At 43.8% G+C, this 20,525-nt stretch overlaps 1 long non-coding RNA gene across 1 annotated transcript in view; it reads left to right on the top strand.

The window, feature by feature from the left end:
- Nucleotides 1-13,703: 13,703 nt before the first annotated feature.
- The window catches only part of LOC102383774, a 7,287-nt gene continuing 465 nt past the window's right edge, over nt 13,704-20,525 (top strand). Inside the window, exons 1-2 of the long non-coding RNA XR_323371.1 lie at nt 13,704-13,723; nt 16,050-16,091. This is a non-coding gene — a long non-coding RNA (uncharacterized LOC102383774). The remainder of the gene's footprint in view (nt 13,724-16,049; nt 16,092-20,525) is intronic.

The raw sequence follows: 20,525 nt of genomic DNA, 5'->3' as shown, positions 1-20,525 counted from the left end.
TGTTTGGTTCACAGGATTACTTGGTGAAATCTAATTGTCCGTGATATACAGGAGTTTGGACTAGATGATTTAATGGTCTGTTCTAGCCTTAAACACCATGAAACTACAAAAAATAGCTACATGCCAAAACAATAACCAAACACAGGACAATTCTAAGATGTGGCTCACATTGCTGCCATCACAGTATCATGCACAGTATCTCAGAGCAGCAGAGAAAAACAGGATGAGAGTTGTGCTTTGTTGGCCCCAGAAAATGGTGGCATGGAGCTACAGCTGCTGCATGCAGCTGAAAACAGGAGTGTATGAGGGAAGAGAGAGAGAAAGCAAGCTTGTTCCCCTGCTTAATACTTGCTGATTCAGTAGCAGCTAATGTAACCCAACTGATGGCAAGAAACAATGATGAAAATTTAGGTTTCAAATCCTGCTATAGAAAAACTATGTTAAAAGAACATGCACAAAAATTACAGCAACAATTAGAAAATGCCAGATTTACAGTTGCTTGTGCAACCTTAATTTTGCCCACTTGTGCATTCAGCCTGAATCAGACAGTGAGCCTGTGGAATAAAAAGTATGGGAATATGCTCTGTAGTGCATATGGAAAAGAGGGCTGAATTAATGTTGCACAGGCAACCATAAATCTGGTATTTTCTAATTTTCGAGTGCTTGGCTCTGAAAGATGAATAACTCTCTTTTAACACAGTGTTGGTATGTATTTCATAGTATAGATTTAGTTCCTTGGTCAATATCTTCCAGATGAATAACTTCTTCCATAATCAATAATACCCATGTAGAACGTTCTCCCTATATTATGGCTCTTTACTTGCCCTTCCTTAATCACCTGTGGGGTTTTTTGTTTGTTTTAATAACTCTTTACTGGTTAATCAAGGTTATCTGATAAATATCCACGAATTATTTCTAAATTTCTAAATTTCTCAAATATAGATTGGAGAGAAGGATAATGGTTTTCAGATCCTAGTTTTGAAATGTTACAATGAACTTTCATAGGTGACACTAGCTTTAAGTCTAATAAGATAGGTAGGCATTTCTAAAGGGCCTCACGGTGATATACTGGTACTCTACAATGGAAATATTATGCAGTAGAGAATGTGACAGTATGTTATCCCAAGAACTCATGTATCAAGCCTGTCCTTCATGGTAGTTTCTTATAAAATATTGACTCAAGGTCTCTCTCCTTGTCCACAAGTCACTCCCTGGATTAAGCCCAGAATGAAAACACTTATATGTATAGTAAAGACTGTGGTCATCTGGTCCAATGGAACTCTGTCAGGGTGAGGTTTATTTCTGTGAGATTGAGTAGTTGTTATTAAAAACAAAACACACCCCAAAACCTATACCCTACCTAAACAAGTACTCTGTTCTTTTAAAGACAAGTTGACAAAACAAGAACAAGCAACAAATATTAGTCACATCATACCTGAGTTTCTTCCAGTAGTACAATTGATTAGATTTTTATGCCATGCTTCTAATCACATCTATAGCAATGCTATTTATCTAAGACAATGACTCTGTCCAAGGTTGCACTGGGTTTAGATATAGGTATCTTTTTTGTACATAGGTTCATAGAATTTGCCGTGCTCCATTAACCATGAGTCCTTTTAATCCAGTATTTTGTCTCTGATACTCCCCAATGTCAGGATCTTCATAGGAGCTAATTTGATTATGAACAATCACAGAATAGTCTTCACAAAGAGGAATCTTCTTTCTACTTAATTTGTTCGCAAGTAATTTATAAACCACCATGCTTGAGTGCATATTTATTGTAGGAATTGTGGATGTTTTCCTTATCCATACAGGGATTCACATTTTTAGTAATTTGTCTAAATCTTGGTACCAATATCCTGTAATAGTGAGTTTCATTTGATTATGCAGTATATTTAGAAAATATATTGTCATCTTATGTATTGTAATGTGTTGCTTTTCAGTTTCTAAGGCCACCTTGTACCCAAAAACTTGTCTAATATCACACCCAGCTATATAATTGGTCCAATAAAAATATGAGCAAAAGAATTCCTTGCCTTTTGTATATTCCCATTGTTTCTGGAATAAAGAATAATTAGTTCTTTATAACATTCATCACTTTATTCACTGGTCACCCAGCATAAAGAACATTACAATGAATGTACATGCTAGTATACTTATTTCAAAGTCTCTTTACAAGGGGGACAGTTATGTACAAGGGACCTTAGTACAAATGACAGTCAGGCCCATTGAGAGGCAAATACCAGCACATAGAGAACACTGTTTATTTCAATCCTCATGAATATAACAGCAAACCAAGCTAGCCTTCAATAATTTTTAAAAAGTACTACTCCATAGACCAAAACTATTGATTCTAAAAAGGATTGTTTAAAAAAAAATCTATTAAAATCTTGTGACATTGTAAATCTGTGCTCTTTTAGATTTAATGGTAGAAACAAAATCTACTCTTTTGGCTATAGTACAAATTAATTCATCTGCATTGCAGGGTGGAAAAGGAAAGATTCATGGCCATCTTTTAAGATGAAAAAATGTTATAAGAGTCTCTTTGCATTTTTTACATGTAGATGACTTATTAAAATTTACAGTGCACAAATATGCAATGAAATTAAATCTCAAGACCAGATCCCATGTCATGTGGTCTACAGGATGGGACACCAGGATTTAGATAATTTGGATTCTGTTCCCAGCTCTAGTATTAGCCTGCAGGCCACTTTTCCTCTGTGTCCCAGCTTCCCCATTTGTAAAAAAAGCTAAATAACAGCAATTCAAGAAGCCTGAGGTAGAAGGGATCTACTTTTTTATTTTTACTCTAAGTGCCCACGGTTAAGTCAGAGGCAAGCAGAACACATATTAGCCCATGGGGTGGGGGGTGAATCTTGGGGCCTGCCTGCGTGGGCTGAGACTAACTGGTAGCAGGGGCTCTTACATGCCTCCCAGTGTGCCCCACAGGCTTCCCAGGATGCCAGAGTCTCCTGAGCAGAGCTGAACAGCCAAATCACCCCTGATTCAATGGCAGGGACATCACAGCCACCGACTTGGACTTGATGCAGCAGTGACTCATCATGGCATGTGCCCTCATGGCCATGACCCATCAGTCACCCATCCCATGCACGCCTATCCATTGCGCCCTGCACCTTCTGTGTGCGTGTGTCAGACACCTTGGTTCTGTTCATGTATGTGCATGTGCTCTGGATGCCTGGGTTCTGTGTGTATGTATGTGTCCCAGATGCCTGGGTTCCCCTCCCACAGATGCTGGTTGCCCCAGCCCCACACAGCAGCAGAGCTTCAAAGCCCTGACTAACTCCTTACCTGTGTGGACTAGGAGCTCTACCCAGATAAGTAGGGCCAGTGGGGTTTGAATGCCCTGCCCTGGCACCAAGCCATGGCTCTCTAGCCCTGGGTTCCTCTAGCCCTGTATCACGGGCACCACTTTCCACAACCCAGGCTGGCTGGGCACCATCCCCCTTCCCTTCTCAGTCCCTCAAATCCTTAGGGGCACACATTGGAGCTGCAGGAGAATGTAGCCTGAGGACAAGACATGCTTCATTTTAATCAAATGTTGAAACTCCCAAATTTTTAGTGTGTTTATTAAACAAAAACTGTGGAACGTTGCCTGCTCTGGAACGTGGAACCTTTTTCCCAGCTAGCACTGAGAGAGTGTGGAAAGATCCTGGCTGTACTGGGTGGTTATGATGTTGTAGGAGAGGGGGCAGCCATGGAGGTACAACTTAACAAACACAAAACCTTGGGGCAGCAGGGGGAATGCTACATGCAAAACTGACACCCCTCTCTTTAATTAAATGTTGCAGCTGCCAATTTTTTTGTGTGCACATAAAGAAAAATTGTGGACTATTGCCTGCTTTAGAACTTGAACCTGAGGCTAGGAGGCTGCCTACCCTTGCAAAGGCTGTCATTTCCCCAGAGCTGGAAGTGGGCCCAGAGTGGCCTGGCCTGGTGGGATGCTCCCCTGCTCCTATGTTGTGAGTGTTCCTGTGCCCTTCTGGGACTGGCCTAGAACCTCTTTGGGTTCTAGGCCAGTGCCTATGCCAGTGACCCTGTGCTTATGCCAGTGGCGCTGGTAGCATATCTCAAGCAGTTTGGTTCCCCTCTCTTTCCCAAGTGCTGCTTCCCAGACTTGGCCTCACCAGATGCCTTCTTGGCTCCTTGGACTATGGGTCAGTGTCTCCCATGTGTCAGATCTCCTGTTTTGGGGGCCCCCCACACCACAAAAAAAGTATGGTGCAGAGCATTCTCCCAGAGTCATCATCCAGGGGACTCTCAGGTATGTCACCCCAGGGAGGAGTCCCTAAAGTGGTGCTTTCCTAGCTGCTAAGGGCTGGATAGCAGCCTGCCCCATCACTCCTGCCTAGGAGGGGAATGGTCTCCCCATGGGCAACAGCACTGACACCACTCAGGGGTGTCATAGCTGGATCACAACTAGTCTTTGACCCTGTGCATAAACTCTTTATCCTGACGCTGAGACTCTCTCAGCTCTGTAGCAGCATGGTTCCCTCAGCATTGGCAATGTGTATGGGGTGCATGCAGGTGCACGTGCACCCCTTGAGATTGACAGTGTACCCCCTGAGAGAAGCGTCTCCATTGCTGCTGGAGGCACCTGCAGGCAGTCACCACTCGCCCTCCCCCTATGCCCATGCTGCCAACACCACTGGCGGCAACTGTGGGTGGTAGCTGATCCTTGTAGCCACCACCAATGCTGCTGGCAGTGTCTGTGGGTGGTTGCCGAACACCGGTCAGCACTTGCCACCCCCCCAACACTGCTGTGGAGATCCCTGCTTGCTGCCACTGCCTGTGGGCAGTTGCCATGCCCCGCCAGCTTCTGGAGGCATGCATCATTCATGTCCCTCAGACAGAGGGTGGCCATATGTAGAACTTGTTCTTGGACCTCCTCAGCATGTTCCTGGGCCTGGGCAGCTCATTCAAGTGTCATGGCAGCAAGGGTGCAAGCAGTCACCCACATGTCCATTCCAACCTCCTAAATTGGTCCTTATTTCACTGGCACCATCTACATACATCTCTGGCCTACCATCCTAGATCCAGCATCTCAGGCTCCACAACCAGGCCTCCCATTCACAAATATGAAATCTGCAGACAAGGGAGACACTGAGGGACCTGTCATGAGTCACCTGTCTGGGCCCTTTCCCTATCTGAGGCCAGAAGTCACACCTCTGGTCACAACCTGGCATTGACCATGCTGTGGAACACCTGTGTACCACCTCTCAGCTGGGAAAATCTCTATGCCTGGGTTCTACCGCCCTGATGTGGGTGCTGGGAGGGCTGGGAACCCAAGCATCCAGAACCAGAAAGATGTGCCTTTTCTATTTCTCTTGGAGGAGAGGGAGGGAGGAAGTACTGGGTGAGGCAGAGGGGCAGGTCCTAGGAAGAATTCCCATTTCTCATGGTGCTTTAACTGTAGCAGTGCTCATAAGTAGGTTCTCTATTGAACAGTGGCCAGAGGCACACCAGTGAAACCCAGAGTCATTACTGTTGCAACACTTCATCTGTGAGCCTCAAAAAAAGGTTTCAGTATCTTTTGGGGTCTGTTTGGATATGGATTTGCATTAGATAGATCCACATAAAAATGTGGCTTCCTGGCTTTCCTGGCTTCTCTCAGGAAAGAAACACAACCTTGAGGGATGGGGAAGCCAATTATCAATTAACCAGATTTATGGTCTTATTCAATGTAACACAGGCTGACAAGCCCCCAACAACAGTAGTGGGTACTGGCCCTGGTGCTTCTGCCCCATTCCAGCCAGTGGCATGAGGGTTGGAGGGGGTGTTTTAAATGCATGAGGCCAGTGAAAAGCATAAATAAATCAGTATTCATCATTATTCCACATGGACAATCACTGAGCTAAGAGCATAACAGCATAGGCAACTATATCCTTCCCCATGAGCATACCCCAAATGACCAAAGAGTCACATTAGACTGTTCCTTCACCTATAAACATAACATCCAAAGTTCAGAGTAGAGTCTCTGCACAGGTATCTGCTTTAAGACATGACATAGGATGTCAACTTTGTAGTGCTCAGAACCACCACCCTTGCAATGGCATATGACCCAGCAGATTACTATGCTCTGGTGTGCTCCTGTGTCAAACTAAAAAACTCAAAACTGTACTTACAAGTGCACAGAGACTCATAACAGGCTGCACAACTTATAAACACAGGTATATTCCTTGTACTCTAGGGCATTAGAGCAAGCGACATAAGAAGACAGACTCTAACCACTCCCCTGCTGCCAGGTTTCTGGGCCTGGGGAAAGCCCAGCAGGCCAGGAACTGTGGCCTTGTGTGTTTAACTACATTTAGATAAAGGGTGGGGTGAACTGAAATGAAATGATCATTCAGAATAATCTGGTCTGATAGCTATTCATACAGTATTTTATATGAGCACCAACAAGTCCCCCATTGGGTGCAACCTTGACAGAGAAGCATGGGTTAAACTCAACGCCTGACATCTGGATACAGATGCTTCAAAACAGCAACTTGAACACCTTGGACAGCCCTCTGTGTGAATGCAGTGTCCAGCAATCAGCACAGCACTTGATCAAAAGTTGTGATCTTTACAAATGCCCAGACCGGGTGGATGGAATCTGCACACTGTGCACTAATACAATAATACCAGACAGTGGCTCATAGATGGCCAGAGGAAAAAAGGCAGGTGTTGAGTAGGTTGGAAATAGGTATTTCACTGACTGTTGTCAGTGACAGCCTGGGGATGGGGTGGGGCAGGCCTGGCCCAGTGCTCTGGCAGACCAGACAAGCTTTGGCCAAAGGTAGAGTGCTACCCTTAGAAGGGCAGTTAGCGAGATGCCAAAAAACCCTATGGGTTGCCAGTGGAATACAACCTAATGGGAGTTGCAATGGGATCTGGTACAAATGTTCATTGAGGCTCTCTAACCTACAGCACTGAAGTCTGATACCACATCCGTTCAGGGTTATTTTAGAGTAGGATCCCCCATTTTTTCCACTCTCTATGTGCCCTGATCATCTGTTCAGTTACGATGGTAGAACGCTTTCTGCACATCTACCACGCAATAAATGTAACTTTTGCACCTTGCCAAAGATATGATCTTTGTAATGTGCCTTTGAACTGAGAACTAAAAGCATTCTATTCTTTCTTATTTTAATCTTAGAGCATCTTTGCAGACAGGGGTGGGGGTGGGAAATACAGCATCCCCATTCATTCTCATCTAGGGCTTGTTCCTCCATTAAGGCCAGCTTGGTCAAGGCCCTAGGTATGATATCCAATAATATGTGGCTTAGTTAGTGGTCACCTATATTTATGTTATTTTCTTAGACATTCTAACATCTGTTGTCTTAATTGTCCCTGCCATTGTACTGTCTAATCGATCAAATGTACTACATAAGAAGTTTTGTTATTCTGACACTATCTTGCAGGTAAATGCAGATATCAAGTGAATTGGGTCCAGGAATGTAGCTCCTGGGTGTTAAACAGAGATGACAGAGGCAAGGAACAGTCTTTTACTCCTCCTCACAAAACCCATCTGCAAAACACACCTGCCTCTTTATCTTTTTTCAGCATTTTCGTAATAACTTAAAAACCAGAAGAGTCATTATTTTCTGTCCTTCTGTGTTAAACACCTTTTTAGGTCCTCTCTCACAATGGTGGTGCTAATTCTTTTAAAAAGGCAAAATCTAAATTCACCCTAGTTGAAACAGTTGTACTTGAAGCTGGAATTGCATCAGAAGACCACTTGAAAAGCACAGTTACTACAGCAGCAGACTGCTTGCCTATGGGTGTTCCATGTAGGGAGCTTATCATGCCTCTTCTCTATACTCCAGAATGGCTTACATTTTGTTATGCACAAAGAAACATAGATAGCTGTGTTGGCCTATTTCCTGTTTCATCTGTTGGAGTTTGTTTCTTGATGTAATTCAAAATGTTAGTTTTGATATAGAAAACTATACACTGCAGCTTCCAATTATCTGAGAGTTTAATGTTCAAAGCATCCAGGCTCCTATTGAGTTAGGCCAATGATGAGTGCTAATGAAAACTGAATTCTACACCTTTCATCCCATGTCAGTTAACACATATGGGGCATGTCTATATGTGCTGCGCATTTACCATGCAGTAACCAAAATTACTGTGCAGTACCGGTATGTGTCTACACGTGCACACCCATACTGCACACTAAATATGATGACTTATGCCAATTTCAGCATAAATTCGATACCTGCATCATGAAGATATCAAATTTATGCTCAGTTAGTTGCTGCACAGTAACACACATGTAGATGCCTTACTGTTCCGTAAAAGTGCATGAGTGGCTTGACCTGGAACTAACTTTAGTCCCAAGTCAGCCCACAAACAGTGCTAGTGCTCTTTAATGCCTGCACATGTAGGTGCCAGCTTATTCCCGCTTACTGAGCAGAAATTTACTGTGCAGTTAATTTAAGCTGGCATAAATGCACGTGTAGACATGCCCACTGAGAAGAACCCCATAAGTTTAATCACTTAGGCCAGGGCTGTCAAAATGGCAGCCTAGGAATTGCATGTGGTCCATGAGGTGTTAATGTACGGCTGCTACCTGGGCTCCTACCCAGATGCTCGAATCCCCTCCCCTGCCCTTGGCTCCCTGCAGCTGGGATCTCTAGGCTAGTCCTTCCATCAGATCTTACTTCCTACTCCCATCCCAGGGGCAGAGTGTTGCAACCCACAGCACAGGGTCAGGACATGGCACACTGCAGTGGTATGTGTGTGTGTGGGTGGGGCTGCGCATGTCTGAAGTTGAGGGGAGGTGTGGCCTGGGGGACCCTGGCTTGTACAAGTGTGGCCAACAGGACATGCAACATACCCCCACTGGTGCAGATGGGCCACTAAGAAGTTAGGCAGCCCTGACTTAGGCTAAAATACAAGGGGTCTTTGTCACTATGTTTCATAGGAGCAGATGCAGCTCCTCATAAAAGCTATGCATGCCATTGCCACTTCTTTGTATGATATTAAATAGAATAGGGCAGTGGTGCTCAACATATAGTCCATGGGCCAGATCTGGGCTGCAGTATGGGGTGGAGTGGGATCAGCAGCAAGTAGCTTAGTCTAGTGGCATGTCCCTTTCTCTGTCCTGTGCCATGCTGCTGGCCCCCTCACAGCCCTCCATCTCCTCTCCCATGTGGCATGCAGTCCTCCCTCTCTTACTCTCTTTCTCCCTTCCCCCCCTCCCCTATGGTATGGTCTGTTTAATGGAGGTAATGTCCCTTCCTCTCTTCCTCCTGACATTGTTTTCAGAGTCTCCTTAAGAAATAGCACAACCATATTACACTACTGCTGGCTACAAGTTGGATTCCTATTAAAAACAGATGCAAGTGTCCTAACAACTGGTGGAGGCTTACATTTGCAAAGATACTTCATCAGGGTGTAGTTACATCATTTTGTACAACTTGTACTTGTTCCTTTTGCTGCTGAATGAGGTTAGTTATTGGCAACGGTCCCTCTACTTCATGGTTTATCTACTTCTACATGTAACTCTGTGATGGTGGCAAACAGCCAAAGCATAGGCTAAACATATTTCCTGGCTTAAAACCACCTTTTCCTGCAGGTATTGATGTTGACACTAGGCCAGAAAGCACAGGTCCCAATCTGGATTACATTGGTAACATTTAGACAGAATCTTTCCAGCTTCCTGGACAGGTTTCTCTCCCCATGGTGAAGTTGTTGCATTCCAAAGCACATGCAGTGTTTCAGAGCTGTACCATCTTCCTAACCAAATGTGTTTGTACCAGTCAGGCTAGTTCTTTTTTGGCACTACTTTTATTTGGCATTTCTGTATTACATTCACAAAGACAGTAGCAATGAGCTTTTTTTGCAACATGCCTGATTCACTTCAAGGCTATCTTTAGTGACCAGATTAACATTTGGGTAGTTGAACATAGGTATTAACTATTTTCCCCAAGCTAATTGTATAGTTTTGAGCTTTTCTCTTCTTTTAGGGAATTTCTAGCAGTACAGCAATTTTGGCTCCATCCTGTTGGCTGTTTGGTGTACCACCCAGTTTATCTACCTGTAGATGCTTGATCTGCAGAGCTGCTTTTCCTTTTCTTTAGAATTGTTCTAAAACCCAAGTGCAGTTGTGACTATCATCCTATTTCTAAGTCTTATGCTATTATTTATGGTAATGAGCTAATTGATTACCATTAATCACACAAGCAATAACTAAAGATATAGCATTATATTCAATACCATGTATAATACCACACCCAGTAACATTGGTCTATTATAAATTATTAGCAATTAAATGTGCATTTTCAATAGTAGTGGCAAGTTGACCTGACAACATACAGCTTATTATTCTTCTTGTTTTGATTATTGTTTTGAGTCCAGTTACTGGTTTATTAGTCCTTATGTTCCTTCAATATCTGCAGAATTCCATGAAGACATTCCCAGGTCTGTTCCTTCCATCAGGGATTCTAAAACACTTCTTTTCTTTCTTATTAATTGTGAATTGTGTACAGGATTTGCCCAGTTGTGTCATGTATGAATTTCCATTTTAATTTCCTTTTTGTACCACTCAGTATAGCAAAGAGCACTAACTGAGCAGCTCATACTTGGCACATATGTCTATCTTATATATGCTAACATACATTTTCATAGGTTTTTATAGCCTGGCTTGACAAAGCCCTGACTGGAATGATCTAGTTGGGGATGGTTCTGCTTTGAGTAGGGGGTTGGACTAGATGACCTCCTGAGGTCCAGTCCAACCCTAGTTTTCTATGATTGTATGATAGGCATTGGAAGTTCGCATTAGTGGGCCATGGTATAGGCAAGAGCTTTCAGCCTTCTCTTGAGGGCTGCACCTGGCTACCTATACCCATTTCCATGTCTGGTGCCTTTCTTCTCTTCTCACTTGCCGTGACGTGGTGTTATTATAAATATTCCTTCAAGAGGATGCCCCTAGGTAACTGAAGCCTAGGACATATGTGTTTTGTCTCCCTATCCTGTCCCTGGCCTCAAATCTGACTGGGGCTCTGCCCATTTTCCCTTTCTCTTGGCCATCTGTGGGTGGGGGTTCAGCCCTGCCAGGTTGCAGTTTACCTTATTTTGTATGGGCTCTGGCCCCATCCTAGGCCTTTTGCTCTGAAACCATTAAAAGAAGTTAAAAAAAAAAAATCACAGCACAGTGCACTCTGTTCTGCAGCCTCCTTGCCTCCCCTCACAGCATCTCTGGTCCACAAGGTGTTACTACTATCATGACCAGAGAAAAAAGAAAAAGAAGAAAGAGCAAGCCCATACCAGCCTGTCAAGCAGTCCTTGGACCTCTCCCCCAGGCCTTTCTGGTGCTAACAGGGTCAGTTTTCAGTCTGCTTGGGTGTACTCACCCCACCCCACTCACCCTCTAGGGTGATCACAAAGAATTGAGGGTTCTTTTATATCCCCTTCTCTGGGCCTTCTGAAACACAAAATAAAAAAAAGGAAATCCTTAGCACTTCCCAGAAGCCCCTCCTCTAAGGGAGCAGCTATCCTAGCCAGATGGGTTTCCACTCTGCCAAGCTCTGTCTCCCTCCACCCCCTTAGCCAGCTCCTCTCATCTGGCCTGGGGAGGGTCAGCCCAATCCACCTGGTCAGCTGATCCGGTCTTCTGCTCCTTGGGCACAGGTGCGGTTCTCCCCTCCCTCTGCTGGGTCCTGTAGCTAGCTACAGGCTGAGCTTTACAAATGTAAGCTCAGAACAAGCTGCTCATTATTGCTTGTCTACTTGGGGCTTCTATTGATAGCTGAGATCTTCACTCTTGCTATACTGGCAAGCATAAGTGGAGGGAGAAAAAATTATTTGGTGGGGTTGAGTGAGTGTGTGCATGAGCATGAGGCCCCTCTACCCCAGCAGGTAAGTCTGTGGAGGAAAGGGCGGGGGGATGGTGAAGGGCCATGATGCAGGGCAGATTGAGGCCCCAGTGGTAAGGGAGGGAATGGGGCACAAGCAAGACCCACTTACCCCAGCCCCTAATCCTGCCTGTGTCTGACTCCTTCCCTCATCTCTGGAGCTTTGGTTTGCCACCCCCACCCCCGCCATGGCAATGAGGGGGGGAGTGGGGCTGGGGCAAGGGCAGGCCCTAGAGAGCTGAGGCAGGGTGTGGGATGTAGCTGTGAGTGGCTTGTCCAGGGGGCACTTGGCGCAGGGAGGGGGTGGCAGTTCCTGCTACTGTGCATACCCTGGGAGGGCACAGGGGTTGTGTACCCAGGATATGCATGTGGGATGAGGGCAGGCTGCAAGCTGGGGCCAGGATCTTCCCAGTGGGGGGGTTGGGCCATGCTGCACTCGGGGTGGGTAGCAGCGGCGCTGGGAGCAGGGGCTACGGTGAATTTTGTGGTGACCAGTCCCCCTGTAACTGTCCCCCCCCCAGTGCTGCCAGTGCCCACCCTGAGTGCAGCCCAGCCCAGCCCAGCCCCCTTCCACCGGGAAGAGCCTGGTGCAGCTCTGGTCCCAGCCCACAGTGGTAGCCTGCACTGTCCCATGCAGATCTGGGGGCACATGCCCCCTATGTTTCCTGGGGTGTGCGTAGCAGCAGGAGCTGTGCCCCCTGGATGAGCCACTTGCCACTCAGTCCTGTGCTCCTCCCCGCTGTGCAGTGCCTGCCCTAGGTCCACTCTCTCCCTCACCACTGCGTGCACACCCCTCTTCACCCTTGCTGCAGCCACCAGAAGCCCACAGCTGCCTTGAGGCTCTACTGCTTGAGGCCCTAGCTGCCTTGAGGCCCTACTGCTGCCCCGTGTCTGGAGTGGGGGGCTAAGCCCCATTAGCCCTCCCCTTCCGTCACCTATGCTGGTAGGGTCTTTCTTTACATCACGTACTCCTCCCCTTTTCTGGGCTACAAAGTCCTGAGTCTTAAACCTTTCCTTCCCTGGCTCCCTCTTCCCTGTAACAGGGTTAGGGTTCCCTGTTACAGAGACACATGAACAATCTCTTTCTCTGCCCTCACAATCCTCCGGGTCAGAGGGGATTTATAAACCACCTCCTGAAAATGGGCCTGGGAACAGAAATGTATAACTCTACTGGAAAATTTGGGTCTTAATATAGACAGTAGCTTTATGGTGCATTACAATCTGACAAATTTGAGCTATGTGGTGACAGTTAAAACTCCAAGTTGTGGCAGCAACCTCTTCAAAATCTAAGTCATGACACCTATGGGGACTAGGTGGGTACAAACAAGCACACAGCAGTGTAAACTTAATGTGCCCTTTATTCATACTATCAGCCAAGTGATCAATTTGCTGAACAGCAGGGATTATGCAGGGTTAAATACAAATCTGAAGTGCATTGCTATTTGATTCTTTTTATACCTTAGAAGTGCTTGTGTCAAGCCCGCATCACTACCCACACATGATCAATCATGTTTGGTGATGTGAAACTTTCCATTTGCAGATTAATATACGATTAAAGTACAATTAATTATTTAATTACAGCATCCCTACATACATTTACAGGTATGCTCCAGGTTTTGTTTGTGCTTTTCTTACTTATTATGGAAGGATGTACTGATCCTGTCCATCCCAGGATGCTCTTGACCAGATTCCAGAAGTTCTGATGTAGTGTTTTCCACAGAACTTTAGACTTGCAGATTTTAACGCTTACTGCTTTTATGGACTACACCTGTGAGGCACTAGACATTGGCTATTTCCAGAGGAAGGATATAAGGCTGGGCAAAGTCATGGTTTCCTTTTGGTAGAACCAGCTACTAGAAGGAAAGGTAAGTATGAGAAGGAGCTAAGACAAAACCTTTTTATCTGATCCTAACTAAACCGAAAGGAAATGATTTGAAATCTGCCCTTGCTGCTAATTTAATGGCATTTTAACTATGATCAAAGCATGTATCTTTCCTTCTATGCGCTCTACTTTTTACTTTATACTGGCAGGGAATGGAATTTTGTCATCTAAGAGATTTTTTTTTTTTTTTTGACTACTGTAAACCTGTTAGCACTGCATGTTTATTTTAGGGTGCATAGACTTGACTATTTTTGTTGTTCTTTAAATTTCTGGCTTCTTTTTGCTCCACTGATTAATGATTGGATTATTTAAAACAAAAAAGTCGCACTGTGTTTTTAGGGACTACATATTTTCCAGCATGGGGAAACTCACTGGCACAAAGCTCTGTCGTGGCATCCTTTCTGTTTCTAAGAACCAATCTAGGGAACAGTTGATTAATGCAGCAAGCATCCAGCCCAGTGATCAGGAAAAGGGGTTATTCAGAAAAAAAATTCATTGAAACTGTCTGCTCACTGCACAGCATCCATTAAAAAGGCAAATGGGATGAAGGCTGTATTAGTAGTAGAGAATACTAAGCAAAAGATTATGCTGTTGTCATATCTTGCAATTGGCAGTCCCCTGGTGGAATAGTATGCAAACAATCATTCACTGTTTCATAGTAGGGATATTATTGCTGTATAGAGGATGGTCACAAACATGAGAGCAAATCTCAAGAATCTATATTATTAAGAAAAGTTAAGGAACTTTAAATAATACCTATATGAATGAAGGGGACTTTAAGGAACTTAATGAGAGCTTCAAAATCATAACTTGACCTGATATCATTAGTCAAAAACAGTGTTCTTACTTATAGGTGTGATGGTGTTTTGCTTTTGGGTTTAGGTTTGTGTGTAGGGGGCTTATCTTTGTGGTGTTTAAATTTGGAGGGATCTAATCTCAAAAAGAATATTTGAAATACATGGGTAAATTCTATTAAATAGATTAATTATAGTAAATCTAAGATAGTAAGAATGGTTGAAAATGTATATATGGTTGAAAAAACAAAAAGGTGGGACTGAGAAGAAACAAATAGGCCTGATACACAAGCCTGGATATCCTTTTCTTGAATGTAATCCATATATTCCCAGTTCAAGCTTTCCTTTTGCTTTTAAGCTATCTATAAAATGTGTCACTTTCTCAGATTTGTTTAGTATTTCCGTCTCAGGCTTTTTCCATGCCCACACAAGCTTCTTTTATTCTGCATCGTTTTGCCATTATGAGTGTGAGATCATGTGCTATTGATTCCACTCCCAGAAACATGTAACAGCAAATGTAATTTGCCCTTCTACCTCCTGTCCTTTTCAGCTGTGATGGCACCTAAGGATTCATTTAGTACCAATGTAGAAAGCATATCTTTAGCAAAAAAGAAACAAAAGAACATTTTTTTTGCTTATTTAAAAAAAAAATTCAAAAGTTTATTAGCAGTATATAATTTCTTTTGCTTTTTTACCCATAAAACCAATACAAAGGCAAAGTTTCCTGTAATTGCTTTGCAGTCATAATTTTTGCACCTGTTTAAAGGACCTGACCTTGACTTGTAGAGTGCATTCTTCTCTGTAAATTTAATAGCATTTATTCTCTGGCTGAGTCACTGTTGCAGGCACCTGTCCAGATATTCCAAATCTGTTTTAGAGGTGCAAGGTGCTGACTTTTAGCAGCTGTTTTGTGAACATTGCACCTCAGTTAAAAATCCAACAAAAAGTGTGTTCTAATTTGAACAAGCCTGGTAGCTTCTAATCTAATAAATGCTTATTAACGTTACCTGTGGCATGGATTTATAGTCATAGATAAAAAAGGGAATGATTTTAATCTCTGCAATGTCCTGCTTGTATCAATGCCCAGTAAATATTCAAGAGGATTTTTCAAGGGTAGCGTTGCTTTTACTGGAGTAGCTAGCTGGCCTTCAGTTTCATGACTTACAATATTATTAGGCATGGAATAATAGTTATGAACATCACTGACTCTTACTTTCTTGCCTGCTTATAAACTAATACAGGTGTGGCCAACAAGTGCTACAAGTGCCACAGGCAGCCTCTGTGTGTGGTATGCAGCAGACAGGGTAGGGGACAGTGGCAGACAGGTCATGAAGAAGAGAGCAGAGCAGCAGATCAGGCAAGGGTAGGGGAATGGAATGGCAGTTACAAAGACTTATGGCTAATTTGTGACATCCTGCCGAAAAGGTTGGCTCCCACTGAACTAGTACATGTGAGTTTTGTTGCTTAGTTGTAACAAGCGTGCAAACAAAGTACTGCTTTTTATTTTGCTTGCAGTTTTGCCCCTGGAATCTCATTTGACTTCAGCAGACTTCAGAGGTACAAATTAGATGGGGGGGAGGGTTCATTCATTTCCTATGTGAATCAGATATGTAATGGAAGAAGAGCTTAAGTTATGCACAGAGGTCTGGGACAGAAGTTTCATAAACTGGTTTGACCCAAATCAGTTAAGTCTGATACTACATTCAACTAGGTTTATCTTAAACCAGATTCAGACATTTTGAAGCTGGTTTATGTGCACTGAGCTTCTGTTCTGTTACAGGTTTAAAACAGTTTCTGATCACTTAAACCAGTTTATGTGTAACTTCTGTCCCTAGCATTAAGACAACAGAATCTTTGGGATAGGTCTGACTTGTAGACAAGGGATTGTTTATCTGAGAAAGTTCCAAAGAATTTTTTTACAATATTGGATATTTATTTTTGTGCTCCAGAATGCATATAGTACACAAGACTTGAAGACTGTCTTATGTTAAATATGCTGTTGTTATGATTTGAGATGAAGTGAATACATAAATTTTTGGGAACAGTAAAGTAGCATTTGTGCCATTGAAAAAGGGTAACCAAGGCACTGGACAGAAACTAAAGTGATACCACTTCAGTTCCTGCCTCTGCTGCAGACTTCTAGGTACCTTTGAACAAAGCATTCATCTCTCTGCTTCAGCTCTAGGAAAGGTACTAATAATATTTTCCCCTTTATTTTTGAAATTACATGCTCTTTGGGGGAATTACTACTGCTTGCTATGTATGTATATGGAATATAGCACAATCGGATCCTCATCGAGGCCTGTGGGTGCTTCTGTAATACAATCAACAACAATTCATCCACATGAAAGGGGTGGTACTGGGGGGGGGGCATAGGGGGAGAGTGGATAATTATGCAAAATTCTGTGCTTTTCATCATGTGAATAAAACACACAAAAAAGATATATAATACTACATACAAGCATCCAGGAAGTACCTGTTAACCGATTAATTTTTTTCTTTATACGCAGAGCTATATGCATGTAAGTATGTGCTAAGTTTTACTGTGGAAGGTCCTACTTTTAGGAATTGCATTATAATGTAAGTCTTGGGATCGATTATACTTCACAATCTCAAACCCTTACGGACTGAATCATGAGCCAGCTGTCTGTTGCTGTACAGTATGTATTAATGTCTCCTGTCTACATATCTTATATCTGCACCAGATTCTACCCCACAGGTGACCTTCTGCAGACTCTGTTCTCCTCCTTTTCCAGGAAGGTTAATACAGCCCAGACCTATTGTATCCTAACAAAACAATTACAAATGACAAAACAGAAAACAAATTCTTCTTCAACAAAAGATTTGGGCATATTGGAGGTTCATGGAGGGCAGGGGTATCCGAGGGAGTGGCTGTATTAGTGTCTTTACTTCTAACTCTAAGGTTGTAGTGAGGCTTCCTCCTGATTGAATCCTTACCCAGGTGAGTGCTGGACTTTGTTTCTACCTTACAACTCCCTTTAGAGATGCTCTTTAGTGACAAAGTCAATTCATTTGGACCATGTCTGTATTACTTCCAAGGCAATCTTGTGATTGCTACTGAGAAGCATGTACCACTCATCCACTCCCTGCTCCAAGTGCAAAACGAGCAATGAGGTAGTGAGGCTATCTTCAGGGCACCAGCCACCCCTACTCTTAAACACTAAGGAGGGAGATCTTAAGGGTGGTGGCAAGGAACACATTTAAAGCAGCTTCTCTGCCCTATTTCTGGGTTTGGCACACATGGAGTGGAAGAGGTGGATCAGTAGCATTTATTTATTATATACTTATTTGATTTAGATACCGCCCTTCCCAACAAAGACTCAGGGCAGCTTACAGTAAGGGTGAACAACTTATAAAACAGGAGAGTAATGAGTGAACAAAAACACTTAAAACTAAAATATCAATGTAAACAGGCTCCCTAAAAAAATCTCAGCAGAAATGTGTTTGCTATATGCATGCCCAAATAGGAAAGTTGTACAGTGCTTACGGAAGATGTCTGGGATCAAGCTCTGGTGAGCTTCAAGGGAGGGAGTTCCAGAGCTGAGGAGCAACTAAGAATGACCTCTCAGACATTTTGCCAAACAAACTTGACATACTAATGGCACTTATAGGAGTTTGCTTTTGTCAAATTGAAGGAATGAATAAATAAATAATGTTCTCTGGTAAACCTCTTCCATTCCATACATGTCAAACCCAGAAATGAGGCAGAGAAGCTGTCCTGAGGATGTACCTCGCTCCCCTCTAGAGGTCCACCTCTGTCTCCATGGTGTTTAAGAGCAGTAGTGACCAGTGCCCTCAGGGTAGCCTCACCACTTCATTGCTGGATTTGCTTTTGGAGCAGGGAGTGTGTGAGTTTCTCAATGGTACTCTATAGATTGCTTTGAAAGTAAAGGAGAAAGGTCCCTTAGGTACACAGGACCCCGACTGTTTAGGGCCCATAGGTGAAAACCAGCATTTTGAGTTGCTTCTGAAAGCTATTAAAACACAATGAAGCCAGTTATATACTCCTAGGGACCCATCCTGTCAGAAAGAAGGTGGGCCACTATATTCTGCAACAGCTGCAGCTTCTGTACAGTTTTCAAGGGAAGCCCTGCATAGAGCACATTACAAAAGTCTAGCCTTGAGATTATGGAGGCTTGGTTAATGGTGGCCAGGTTCATATCTGAAAGAAAGGATTACAGCCTTCTCACCATATGGTGAGAGGCAGTCCTAGCCACATGTGTCACCTGGAGATCCAGGTATAACAGGGATCCAGGAACACCGCAAGTCTATTAATCTGAGTGACAAGGAGGGGCTGACTCCATCAGTTATAGGTGCCTCCTCTAAGTCAAGTGGTCTGCTCACCAGATCCACCTCTCTCTTGTCTGGATTTAGTTTTAATTATTTCACCTGCATCCAGTCCTCAACTGCAACCCCTCAATTTTCTTGAACCCAAACCCAGACCCTATTACCTGCAAGCAACAGGAGAGGAGAGGGTGGCAGACCCCTTCTGGGAGTCAATTTTTTGGGACTAGCAGGGGAAAAGAGATGCAGCAGGCAGCTCAAAAGAGACTCAAACCTGGAGGTCAAGAGCATTTAAGGCACTAGGAAAGGCTGCAAAGCAGAGGGACGTAAGGAGGTTCTAGCTTGCAGGTGGGCGAGAGGAACTCCTGGGAGTTGGGGAAAAGGAGCCTTAGTAACTCCAGACAGAAGTAACCTTTTCTGTAACCCTGGAGGATTTGAAGTAGCATGTAACAAGGTCCAATGCTCATTTTGTGCAAAGAGAGCATACATGAAGGATAGTCCCCATAAAGAGGCAGAAAGAGAGTCATTAATGAAGTGTGGGCACAAATATAGGGGTAGTAAGGAGGCCTTGATAATAGCCCTAAGGCACCAAGTAAAGGACTACCCTGGTCTCAAGGGCAGCCTTCTCATGACTACATATTGGTTATTATCAACTCATGGCAGGCAAGGAGCAGGAAGTGGAGCAGGCGGGAAATATGACAGGAAGAGGTGGGGACCAAAGCCCAGACCTATCACAGGAAGACTCAGTGTTAGTTAAACACTGGAGCTGTAACTATATTTTGCTAGGCACTTGGAGCCAGTCAAAACCTCTGACCATTTTGAATAGAGGGACAAAATTCATAGATGTTAGGGCCGGAAGGGACCTCAATAGATCATCGAGTCCGACCCCCTGCATAGGCAGGAAAGAGTGCTGGGTCTAGATGAACCCAGCTAGATGAATATCCAACCTCCTCTTGAAGACCCCCAGGGTAGGGGAGAGCACCACCTCCCTTGAGAGCCCTTGGCCACTCTAACTGTGAAGAAGACCTTGGCCACTCTAACGTTCCAGACCTTGGCCACTCTAACTGTGAAGAAGTTCTTTCTAATGTCCAATCTAAATCTGCTCTCTGCTAGCTTGTGGCCATTATTTCTTGTAACCCCCGGGGGTGCCTTGGTGAATAAAACCTCACCAGTTCCCTTCTGTGCACCCGTGATGAACTTATAATCCATGACTTGAATGTCATGGATTAATTCAATTCATCATGACTAACATGAGATGCATAAATTTCTTAGACTGTATGTCATTGACGAGCAAAGACCTAGTATTTATATGCATTTGTGAGGCACCCATCACAATGGGACTCTGGGATCTGATTTTGTATAAATAGGGAACAACAATTAAATAGCTCATGAAATAGCTTTGAGTGTACACTGTCATATATGTGCTGCAGAATACACTTTTTAAAATATCTTCACCATTTTGAAGAAAGATTTGGGCTAATTGATCTGACTGATGGAATTCTGTCTTCCCTGGCTGCTCCTAAACCTTCCCTGCTGGAGACATCCTATCCCTAAAGTTCATTATATTGTTGAACAGCACCTTTAAGTGGATGAGATTTGCCCTCCTGACACTTGAAGCAGCTTAAAACCCTGCTTTGGGAACTGTATCTTTCATAAGTTAGTACTTGTGCTTATGGGGAGCCACAC

Source organism: Alligator sinensis, unplaced genomic scaffold (genome assembly GCF_000455745.1).
Source record: "Alligator sinensis unplaced genomic scaffold, ASM45574v1 scaffold313_1, whole genome shotgun sequence".
Taxonomy (NCBI): Eukaryota; Metazoa; Chordata; order Crocodylia; family Alligatoridae; genus Alligator; species Alligator sinensis.
This window is presented reverse-complemented; position numbering and strand designations above follow the sequence as displayed.